This window comes from Mastomys coucha, unplaced genomic scaffold (assembly GCF_008632895.1).
Source record: "Mastomys coucha isolate ucsf_1 unplaced genomic scaffold, UCSF_Mcou_1 pScaffold22, whole genome shotgun sequence".
In the NCBI taxonomy this organism is placed as follows: Eukaryota; Metazoa; Chordata; class Mammalia; order Rodentia; family Muridae; genus Mastomys; species Mastomys coucha.
This window is the reverse complement of record NW_022196905.1, coordinates 46,348,019-46,358,935: the sequence shown is the minus strand read 5'-3', so window position 1 is coordinate 46,358,935 and position 10,917 is coordinate 46,348,019. Positions and strand designations below refer to the sequence as shown.

Sequence of the window (10,917 nt, the reverse complement as noted above, 5' to 3'; positions counted from 1 at the left end):
TTTTTTTGAAACAGAGACTCTTTATATAGCTCTGGCTGTCTTTACCAGGTTGGACTGGTACTCACAGATATTCACCTGCCTCTGCCTCTCAAGTGCTGAGATTAAAGGTGTTCACCACAGTGCTTTGCAACATTCTTTCTATTTAAAAGAAAGAAAAAGGAGAAGGAAGGAAGAGGAGATGAAGAAAACAACTTAGGCTGATTCAAAGAGATGAAAAACATAATTTTTTTTTTTTTTTGGTTAGAGAGCTAAACTTCTCAGAGAAGTTTGGTAACTCTGCTGTTGCTTCCTAGAGCGTTTATCCACAGCATCACCTAAGTCTTCATTTTCCACCAGGCTGAAGTATTGGCACTAACTGAAGCATTTAAAACGAACCCATGCATGGGTCTCACCTAGGGTAATTGTGTCATAATCTCTGGGGTGGGGCTTTAAGGAATGAAACTCTCTTGAGGATTCTGAAGTACAGCCAGGACTGAAAAGTGAAGCCTCAAGAAAAGCTTTTCTGCTCAGCACCTGGAGTTCTGCCAGTTAGGTATGACGGTTGCTCTGCGTGGGTGGTAGTGGTTCACTGGGCTTCCCTCCCACTTTCTGGAAGGTGCTGGTGGCACGTGAGCTAAGTACTTTGGCAGGTGGCTAGCGGATCCACCCTCTGCCACTGCGAAATGGCACGGCCAGCATTTAATACCTTTTACAGTTGTAATCAAATCACTTTATACTTGAGTGCTTTGCAGTGTACAGAGTGCCTTCAAGAGCATCATTTCCTTGAAATCAGTGTACATGCGACTGCAGATGAAAACAGACATGATTATCGTGGGGATAGTGGAAAGCACAGGCGAGAGGAAAGTCCAGCAGTGTCCCACCATGAGGTTGAGGAGGAAGGATCAGTAAGCCCAGGAGTTTAGAGCCAGCCTAAATGATGTACCAAGAACTCTGGCTCTTAAAAACAACACTAGCGTTTGAGGCCAGCCTAGTCTACACGTTGAATTTCAGGACAGCCAGGGCTACACAGAGAAACTCTGTCTCAATACACCCCCCAAAAAACCCCACCAAACTTCACCAATTAAAAAAAAAACCTCAAATTCTTTTTACCCAAAACAATCATACTTAATATTTTATACAATTCCAGTTGTTTAATATTGATTAAAAATTGCCATAAAATTGTGTTCATAAATATTGTGTATTATAAAACAAAATCCAAATACACATTACTGAAGACCAACATACTTGGGTTGCAGAACATAGAGAAACCAAGCTGGAACTAACATGGAAACTTCCTCCTGGCTTGGTAGCTGGTGCTGGATGGTGGTATATTGACCACTTGGGAAGAAAAGTCATCCAAGGTCTTGCCCAGCAGTGGTCCCTAAGTGGTACAGTACTGCCCTGTCAAGAAAGTTGATCCCACTGGTTCAATATTGTCATGAAGGTCACAGGGGTAACCAACCACTTTCTAATTCGATTAGAGGCTTTTTAAACAGTAGGGAATTCTTGCCTGGTACTGTAAAAGGTACATGGTTAAAAAGATTGAAGGTCCTAGAGGGGAACCTATCACTGTTGTTTTGCCAAGTGGACATTTTTTATCAAGCTGCCTTATAAATACGTGTGTCTATGTCCATATACTAGGGCTGCTTTCAACGTTGGTCAGAGAAGCTTCCTCTACAGTAGGCCATAGTCAGTGCAGAGATTCATACCTGGTAGAAGTGCTGAGATGAAGGGTGTATCCCTAAAAGAGACATCTGTGTCAAACTCTGGGAGGCTCGGGGAATACCTCAGAACAGAGGACAGACTGTAGGAGCTGGAGAATGGGGAAGGTGCTTCTGGGATTTCAGAGTAGTTGCCACCTTCATAAAACCTACACAAAACTGAGCCGGTCAACATTCTAGCATTGGTGGAGCAAGGGCTCATAAAGTCCCACCCCTAGCTGAGAGGATTGATGGCTACTTGTGGGAGGGCCATTTTTTTCTTAGAGGGCTTGTCTGCTGGCAGGTTGCCAATGTTGGCCCCCTACCAACATGCACCTAGCCAATATTAATTGGACACTGTTGGATTCAGTGGGTTAAACGACATGAAGGTAGGATGAAGTAGTTCACAGTAAATATGATCAAAATACACTGTATACCTCAATGAACTTCTCAAAAAATAATTAAAATATTCAAAAATATGAAATAAAAATGAAATCAGATAAGGAGTTTGTAGAGCAAAATCATGAAAGTTCCCATTCTTTCCTACCTCTGCTCCTACATTAACCTTTCTTCCCACCTGCCAAATTACCTCCATCAGCGGTAAATATTGCTAGAAGGTTTCTTTACTCAGACCTTGAACTTCAGGCTTTTCATATTGATGTATAAGGTTCAAATGTTGTTTTTCAGGGCTGTGTTCTGTTTTGTTGTTTTGTTCTGTTTGTTGAGACAGGGTATCTTAGAGTTTCTGTTCTTATGATAAAACACCATGACCAAAAGCCACTTGAAGAGGAAAGGGTTTATTTCATGTACCCTTCCATACCACAGTTCATTATTGAAACTGCCAGGGCAGGAACTTAAACAGGGCAAGAACCTGGAGGTAGGAGCTGATGCAAAGGCCATGGAGGGTGCTGCTTAGTGGCTTGTTCCTTATGGATTACTCATTCTGCTTTGCTTTGCTTTGCTTTGCTGCTCCTCCCCTCCCTCTCTTTCTCCCTCCCATCTTCTTTCCTTCCTTTCCCGCCCCTCCTCAGGATCTGTCTATGTATTCCTGGTTGTCCTGGAGCTTGTTATATAGAGCAAGTTGCCCTCATACCTGGCCTGCATCCTGTTTTCTTATAGTACCCAAAACCACCAGCCCAGAGGTGGTCCTACCTGCAATGGACTGGGCCCTTCTACATCAATCAATAATTAAGAAAATGCCAATCTATCTATGATGGTGGTGGTACATGCCTTTAATCTCAGTACTTGTGAGGCAGAGGCAGGCAGATCTCTGAGTTCAAGGCCAGCCTAGTCTATAAAGTGAGTTCCATGACAGCCAAGGCTACCCAGACAAGCTGTTTCAAAAAACCAAAAGAAAAAAAAACCATAAGATAAAATAAAATGCCCTTATAGGCTTGCTTGTAGCCAAATCTTGTGGAAGAATTTTCTCCATTGAGTAAGACTCCTTGCTGTGGGATGACTAGCAGTTTATGTCAAGTTGAAATAAAAACTCACCACTGCACAGGGTCTCACTTAGTCCAAGATGGCCTTGAACTGCCTACATATCCAAAATGACCTCAGATTTCTGATTCCCCTTGTCTCAGCCTCTGGGTGCTGGGATTTCAAGATAGACATCGCACACCTGGGTCCAGCTTTTCACTGTTATGAATCCTGCAATTACTACCTTTGGATATCCATTCTTTTGTTGTCTACTAGGCAAGTCCTGTGCATAAATACACACTGCAGGATGCTTTCTCTAGGCTCTCTCACAACATTTCTGTAAGAGAAGCTTTCTTATAGGCTTTCCTTACCCTCTACAGGATTCATGTGCTTCTAATTCAAGATGTCCAAAATGCTGGTCTGCTGTCTTAGACAATCTTGCTGCTGGGGCCTGAATTGATCACTCCACCCAGCCAATGGGCATAGAAGACTTCCAGTTACTCCAGGCATTGTTGCACATGTCTCTAGTGGACACAGAATTTATTTCTCTTGAGTGTGTATACTTAGTTAGCATTGGTACTGTGTCCTTCTCTCTTCTAGGAAGACGGAGTTTGGACGTCATTGCTACAGTTTACATGTGGTTTATTTGTGAGCTAGAAGCCTATTCCCAGGGTGACGGCGTTAGGAGGTGGCAGGCCCTAGAAGAAGTAGGAGCAAGTTGGAGATAGGCTATTGAGAGCATTACCATTGCATAGATTAAGGTGGTTATCTTGGGATCCAGTGAGTTTCTGGGAGAACGAGTGTTACCCTGATTCTGTCTGGCTTCCTTTTTCACCACGTGACCTCTTTCTCATGCACATTCTCCATCCATGTTGTCATCCACTACGATGTAACACAGCTTACAGGAGACTTTGTCAAAGGCAAAGGAGACTTACAGGAAACTTTGTCAGAGGCAGTTGGGTTACTCAACGTTCCACACTCTGCCTCCTAAAGAGTAAAATGAGTAAACCTCCCTCCTTTATGAAACACTAGCCCCTCCCATCTTGTGATAGCAACAGTCAGTGGATTAATACAGTCATTTACTTATCCAATAAGTGCCGAGTGTGTGTGATGATTAGTTCCAACTGTTGATTTGACGAAATCTGGAATCACATAGGGAGGGCATCTCAATGAGGCATTGTCTAGCTTGGGTTATCCTGTAGGCATGCCAATGAGGATTTTCTCTATTGGGTTAATTAAGGAAGAAAACTGCACCCTGAATGGGGGAGCACCATCACGTAGGCAAAGGGCCCTGGACCAGTTGAAAAGGTGAGATTGAGCTGAGCAACTGTTTGCAAGCATTTATTGGGCTCTCCCTCTGACTTCAGACTTGATATGTCCACTGCTTCAAGTTCCTGCCAAGTAACTGTCCTGTAATGATTGGTCATAACCTGGAACCCTGAGACAGATAAACCCCTTCACTCTCACATTGTTTTTGTCAGGATGTTTTATCGCAGCAACAGGAATGGAACTAAAACAACATGCCAGGCATTAATCCAGTCCCAAGATTAGTTAACTGAGAGGATCAAAGATGCCATAGACATTCACTTCTCATGACCTTTACTGCAGTATTGACCTTTCTCTTGAGGCATGCATCCCTGTGGTCCCAAGATGGTTCCTGTATGTGATTACATGACTGCATTTGAGAACAAAGTAGAGTGGGGTGGTTCTCCTAGTGTGCATGCACTTTGTTTTGTTAATATGGAAGAAAGAATTTCCCAGATTTCCAGCATGCTTACCCCCTGTGCCCGTTGGCTGGGTGGAGTGATTAGTTCAGGGCCCAGCAGCCAGGATATCCGAGACGGCAGACCAGCATTTTGGACATCCTGAGTTATAAGCACATGAAGCCTATAGAGAATAAGGAAAATTATTATCAATCCACAAGTACAGTGCCTGCCATAGTGGTTGACAGCAGTTTAAACCTGGGTAAGTAATTTTCTCCTGTCTTAGCCTTCCTATCAGAAAACCAGAGACAGTTTCCTTTTGCTTTGAAGACTAGAGTCAATATTAAATGAAATGACTAACATTGGATTTGGGGGCACATAATAGGTATCAGTAAATGCCAACACTCTTTCTTGATACTCATCCTACACCCATGGTGTGCCATCTTTGTAGAGATTTCACTAAGAACTGCTTAAGCAAGAGGCCAGTGGGAAAAAAGCAAAAAGAGAGAATGCATGTTACGATACACATCTGTGTAATTTATGGTTGATGTGGCTGAGGAAATCATAGTTTACTCATCATTCAGGATGCTAGAGAGAATGTGGACATTTGAGTCAGTTATAGGGAGATGTATTGCACTTGACCAAATTGTGCTGCTCCACACATAACACAAAAATATATAATTGGGCAAAGAATATTGGATATCAAATGGGCTTTGTTTTTAAGTGTTTGTTTTAATAGTTCATGAAAATATGGTTCTTCTTTTTATGGTTGTAATGAATTGGAGACACTATGGTATTTCATGATGGCTTTCTAGTGCAAAAACACTCCAGTGGAGCAATAGGAGGCTTAGTGTACGGTTGTCTCTCTGTCCCTCCTGGTTGCTGACTTCTTTTGCTTCTGAAAAGTTCGGGTGTGAGTGTGGGTGGAAGGGGTGATTGGTTCAGGGTTTAAGGCCTGGGGAATTGGTTGCATCCCTAATGAGTTTAATTTGCCTTCCTTGAGTCTAATTTCTTCTATACAGATCTTTTCCCTCTCTTGTGTAAGGTACATGGTGGTTATTCTTAGTTTGGGAACATTAAAAGGGCAGATGATATGTGGGTCACAGAACATGTGAATATTTAGCACTGGTAGCTAAGTCCTTTATCTTCTAGGAAGACACAGATTTGAAAGGTTACAGTCATTGATCTGGTTTATGGAGTGCAGTTTCGTGTGCTGGAAGCTTAGTGGTGACTGGCTCTTTAAAAAATGAAGCTTGGCGGGAGGCAGTTAGGCCATTGGGAGCACTGCCTCTGGGGTTTCAACATTAGAAACTCAGCTTAACTTCTTTACTATAAAAAGAGGATTGACTGGCCTCAACAACCAAATGTCTAGGTCACATTAACTTTAGATATGGCTAGGTCTAGCGCATTGGTTCTCAACCTTCCTAATGCTACAACCTGTTAATACAATTTCTCATGTTATGATGACCCCCAATCATAAAATGATTTCCTTGCTACTTTATAACTGTATTTGGCTACTGTTAAGAACCATAATGTAGTGGCTAGAGAGGTGGCTCAGCAGTTAAGAGCACTGGCTGTTTTTCCAGAGCACCTGAGTTCAATTCCCAGCAGCCACATGGTGAATCATAACCATCTATGATGAGTTATAATACCCTCTTCTGGTGTGCCAGTGTATGTACAGATAGAGTACTCATTGATAAAATAAATATATTATTATTTTTTTTAAAGAAATCATAATGTAAATATCTGTGTTTTCTGATTGTCTTAGGTGACTTCTATGAAAGGATCATTTGCTCCACACCCCCAGGGGTCATGACCCACAGGTTGAGAATCACTGATCTAGAAGGATTAGTTTGTATGTATCCTGCCCTGACTGCTTTCCTCTATTTTGGCCCCATGTTCAGATAAGCCAATCCCTACTTCCAACAGGATTCTTATGAGCACTTAATCTTAGCAAATTCAGCAGGATTAAAACAAACATAAACACACACACACAAAACCCAAACACCCTATCTAATAAAAAACAAAACAAAACAAAACAAAACAAAAAAAAACCAAACACCATATTGGAACTTTTTCAGTGTTTCCTGAAAAAGATATCCACTCTAGATGAAAATAGTGAGGACAGAGCTAATGCTGAGCCAGCCAGTTCTGGTGCCAGAGGACAAATGATTGACAGCTGGCATCAGATTGGCAATGCTATGTCCCGTTCTTTGGAGGGAAGAAGTGGCAAATGACAGATCCTCTTTTATAGTATCTTGTTCCTTCTTGCCTTCATTTCCCCTCTTTGCCCCTGGAAACTCTCTAGCTGGGTGAGAGATGGTGCTGGTGAATAAGGTTGGTAGAGCCACAGAAGATGAACCCTGCACTTGAAGTGACTGAGGAGAATGCGTGATGTTGCCCGTTCTGACTAGTCAGTTCTTTGTCAGAGGCCATGCGGAGTTGCCTGGATGTCTCCCTTTGAAAACTGAGGGAACAAAGATGTCCCTTGTGTTTTGTAAGTGAGAGAAGAGAACCTTAACAGAGGGGTGGTGGAGTTCAGTTCCCAAATCACTGGGAGAAAAAGTGATGAGACAAGTGTTTGGAAAGCTTCTGGACTGAAGGATGCTTATAGAGCTGAGTGTTGTTGCCTTTTGATCCTTTCTACATTGCAGCGAGTCTAAGGAAAACACACTGTTGTGGTCAGGGTGGAGGTGGCCAGGCTGATATGTCCATGTGGTAGCTTGTTGTCTAAAGTTCCATGATGCTGGAAGCTTGCCCCTGGGGTAGCAGTGAGGAGCTGGGGAGACCTTTGGGGGATGAGTGTGAGTGAGGGTAAGTCAGGGGCTTCTACCCTCAAGAAGGGAAGAATGCTTCCTCGTGGAAATGGGCTAGTCTTTGTGGGTCTGGATCTCAGTAAAAAGGTGCACTGTTATAAGCAAGCCTGCTACCTCCCTAGAGTACTTCTAATGTGTCTCTGCTATGTGATGCTATCCTCCGTGTTATCCTCACCCAAGTCAAATAAATGTTGGTGCATGGTTTTGGACCCCCAGATTCTTTCTTTTACAAAGTACCTAGCTTCTAGTAGTTTGTTATAGCAACACCAAGTAGACTAATGCAAAGTGTTTGTAGAAAGGTAAAGATGTCTGTAATAAGTATAAAAATGAGGAGATACATGGTGTGAATTTGCTTGATTATAGAAATTATTTTGCTATGGTTTTTTTGGTTAAAACATTACATTGTACATCTAAAACATTTACAACTCAAAAGGCTAAAAATTGTATATATTGCACGCAAGCCCCAGGTGAGCTGTAAATGTGACCCAACATAAAACTGTAAATTTATGGAAAACATTGAAATTTTGTTTTGTTTTGATTTGATTTGGTTTTTTTTTGTTATGTTTTGTTTTTCTGTTTTGTTTTGGTTTTTTTTCTGTTGTATTTATTTTACAGTTCTTATGCATGAATTTTGTAAATGACATTATATTGCAATGTCAATGCTTTGGACACATCTGGTTTACTTCTAAAGGTATGTAAATTAGCATGTAAATAAAAAGGAAAGTAAAGAGCATGTAAATAAGAAATAAGAACAGGACTGAGTTGGATGTTACCGCATTGAGCAGCCAGCTCATGTCCGCTGTGCGTTGAAGATAAGAGTTGGATGAGCAGCCAGCTCATGTCAGCCGTGTGTGGCAGATAAGAATGAAGTTCTATGTAATGCTAGAGTGTGATTGGCTAGAGTGTGACTGCCCCAGGTAGCTAATAAAAGCAGAGGGAGGCTCACAGCAGACAGGCAGAGGTCCTGATGCTGCAACAGTGAAGATGGTCGTGCTGTCTTGCTCTCTGGCTGCATCAAGATAGAAGATCTAGAGGAAGGAGCCACTGCCCAAGACATGCCTAGTGATGGACAGATTGTGAGCCCTGCATGCAAGCCTATCTGCCACTTGCTTCTGAGTCAGGTACTACATGTGTGTGTTATGGACTGATGCTTGTCATTGTAGCGGATAAACTTTGAGATCAAATGGTATCTGAACTCCATCTCTTCTTTCAGCCTTCAAGCTGAACATGACTTAGGACAGTTGGCATAGCCTGCAGGATTCCACCTTTAAGGTGGGATTCTGAGAAGCAAACTGGACCCTCTAAGACTGTAGCTGTCCTGACCATCCTAATTTCACTAAATTGGCAATAAGCCTCTGGTCATAGAAAATTAATTGCAGCCCAGTCACAGAAATAGCCAGAGCTGTAAGGGAAAGGCACAGGCTGATTACCATCACCATGAAGCAAGCTGCTGCATAGGAAGAGCAGAAGGTACAGGGAAAGGCAGAAGGTACAGAAAAGGGGATTACCAACACCTTAATGCCAACTGCTACTTAAGTGGTAGGAAGAGCAGAAGGTGCAGGTAAAGCCACTAGAGAATGGTTGGCCAAATGCCTGGTCAGAAGGGCAGATAAATTTTGGAAAAAGTAATAAGAAACCTACACCAAACTACCTTTGGGTGGTATATCAAAAAGAAAACTATTAAAGCTCTACACTCCCTGGCATATATAATAAGACTACCATAAGGAAACTGATTAGTGGCTTCAAAACCAAATGTCACAGATCCCACAGAGAGGAAATGGCTTGGAACAAAGAATAAGGTCAAAAGCAAAGTTGGGTTTAAATAGGTGAAGATTGAGGCCTCTCTAACAAATCCACAAGGAGTGGAGCCACTGCTTGAGTATCCAGCTAGTAAAGAAGTTTCTGCAATACTCATGAGAACCATAGTGGACATAAAGACAGACTAATGGGCAACAGCTATCTGCTAATATAACTAAGAAATGGGGGGGGTGTGTGAATAATCCTTTCAAAGATGCTGTCTTAGCCCAGGGCCCCGGCAAGACAGCCATATCTCTCCTAGTGACATCTTCCAAGGTTAATACACCTAGAAGAGTCCCATTATTTGGTAACAATGATGATGAACAGCTTGAGCAACAAATAGAAATTAGACCATACACTACTCAAGGAATAAGTTAGTTGAGCCAGGCAGTGGTGGCACATGCCTTAATTCCCAGCACTTGGGAGGCAGAGATAGGCAGATTTCTGAGTTTGAGACCAGCCTGGTCTACAGAGTGAGTTCTAGGACAGCCAGGGCTACACAGAGAAACCCTGTCTCGAAAACAAGAAGATGCCCAGAAAGGAATGAAGGATGCGTTCTATGCATTTACTTATATAATAAAGCTCTGGGGAAAAGAAGCAGACACAGTCATGCTGTCAGAATTAGAGATGAGGAAAATTAAGATGGTAGTAGAGAACCCAGCAGTGGATGAAGTTATAGAGCAAGTCCTAGACACTGCTCGAGGTGATGTACACCTTCTCCTGAACTGGATAACCACAGCCTGGAGATAAGGATTTCCATCTTTAGACCTTACACAATCTGAAGCAGCAGCAAAATGGAACACTGTCCAAGAGGCCATTCAGCTAGTGAGAAAACTAGAACTGTGGCTTACATATAAGGAAGTAGCTACATCATGGGCTGCTCCATTTATACCACAATTCAAAGGAATTTTAATTAAGGGGGCACCACCACACATGAGAATTAATTCGGCAGAACCACTTCAAAATTGCAGAACTGTTTCTAAGGTACTTGATTTATTTAAAGGATACAGGGTGTTAGGCCAAGAAAAAATAGTAACATTAAATGTAAGAAGAAAGCCATTTCAATTATGGAAGACACCCCGATTTTCATACCATTCACAAACATTATGTAAATCTGGAATGCCATTTGTAAACAAAACCCCACAGAGGAGCACACCAAATAGGATTTTTGGAAGGAATAAATCTAAGCCGTTTTTAGGCCACAAAGGTGGCCATCAGTACAAATGAATGATCAGTGCCTACTTATAAGAAAGCAAACAAGTATACATTTCAACAGGAATCAAGTCAGGTGCCAATAAGACCAGGGATTATATTGCCCCTAAAAATTAAGAATAAGAAGATAATTGTTAGGTATCTAATTGACGCAGGCAGTGATGTTAATATATATACAGGACTACCAGACACTGCCACGCACACTTTGCGTGAAGGCGGTATCTGAGGCGAAAACTTCAAGGAAAGTCAGCCTCCTGCCTCCGCATTGTTGCCTGGCACCCCAAACTCAGA

At 42.2% G+C, this 10,917-nt stretch overlaps 1 long non-coding RNA gene across 4 annotated transcripts in view; it reads left to right on the top strand.

Annotated features, from left to right (window-relative positions):
* Positions 1-465: 465 nt before the first annotated feature.
* Positions 466-10,917, top strand: part of LOC116070838 — a 23,523-nt gene continuing 13,071 nt past the window's right edge. For 3 of the 4 annotated variants that reach the window (XR_004110580.1, XR_004110578.1, XR_004110579.1), the window contains exon 1: positions 8,582-8,738. This is a non-coding gene — a long non-coding RNA (uncharacterized LOC116070838). Of the gene's footprint in view, positions 533-8,581; positions 8,739-10,917 lie in introns of those variants that run through there. The other variant, XR_004110581.1, reaches the window with a different exon arrangement.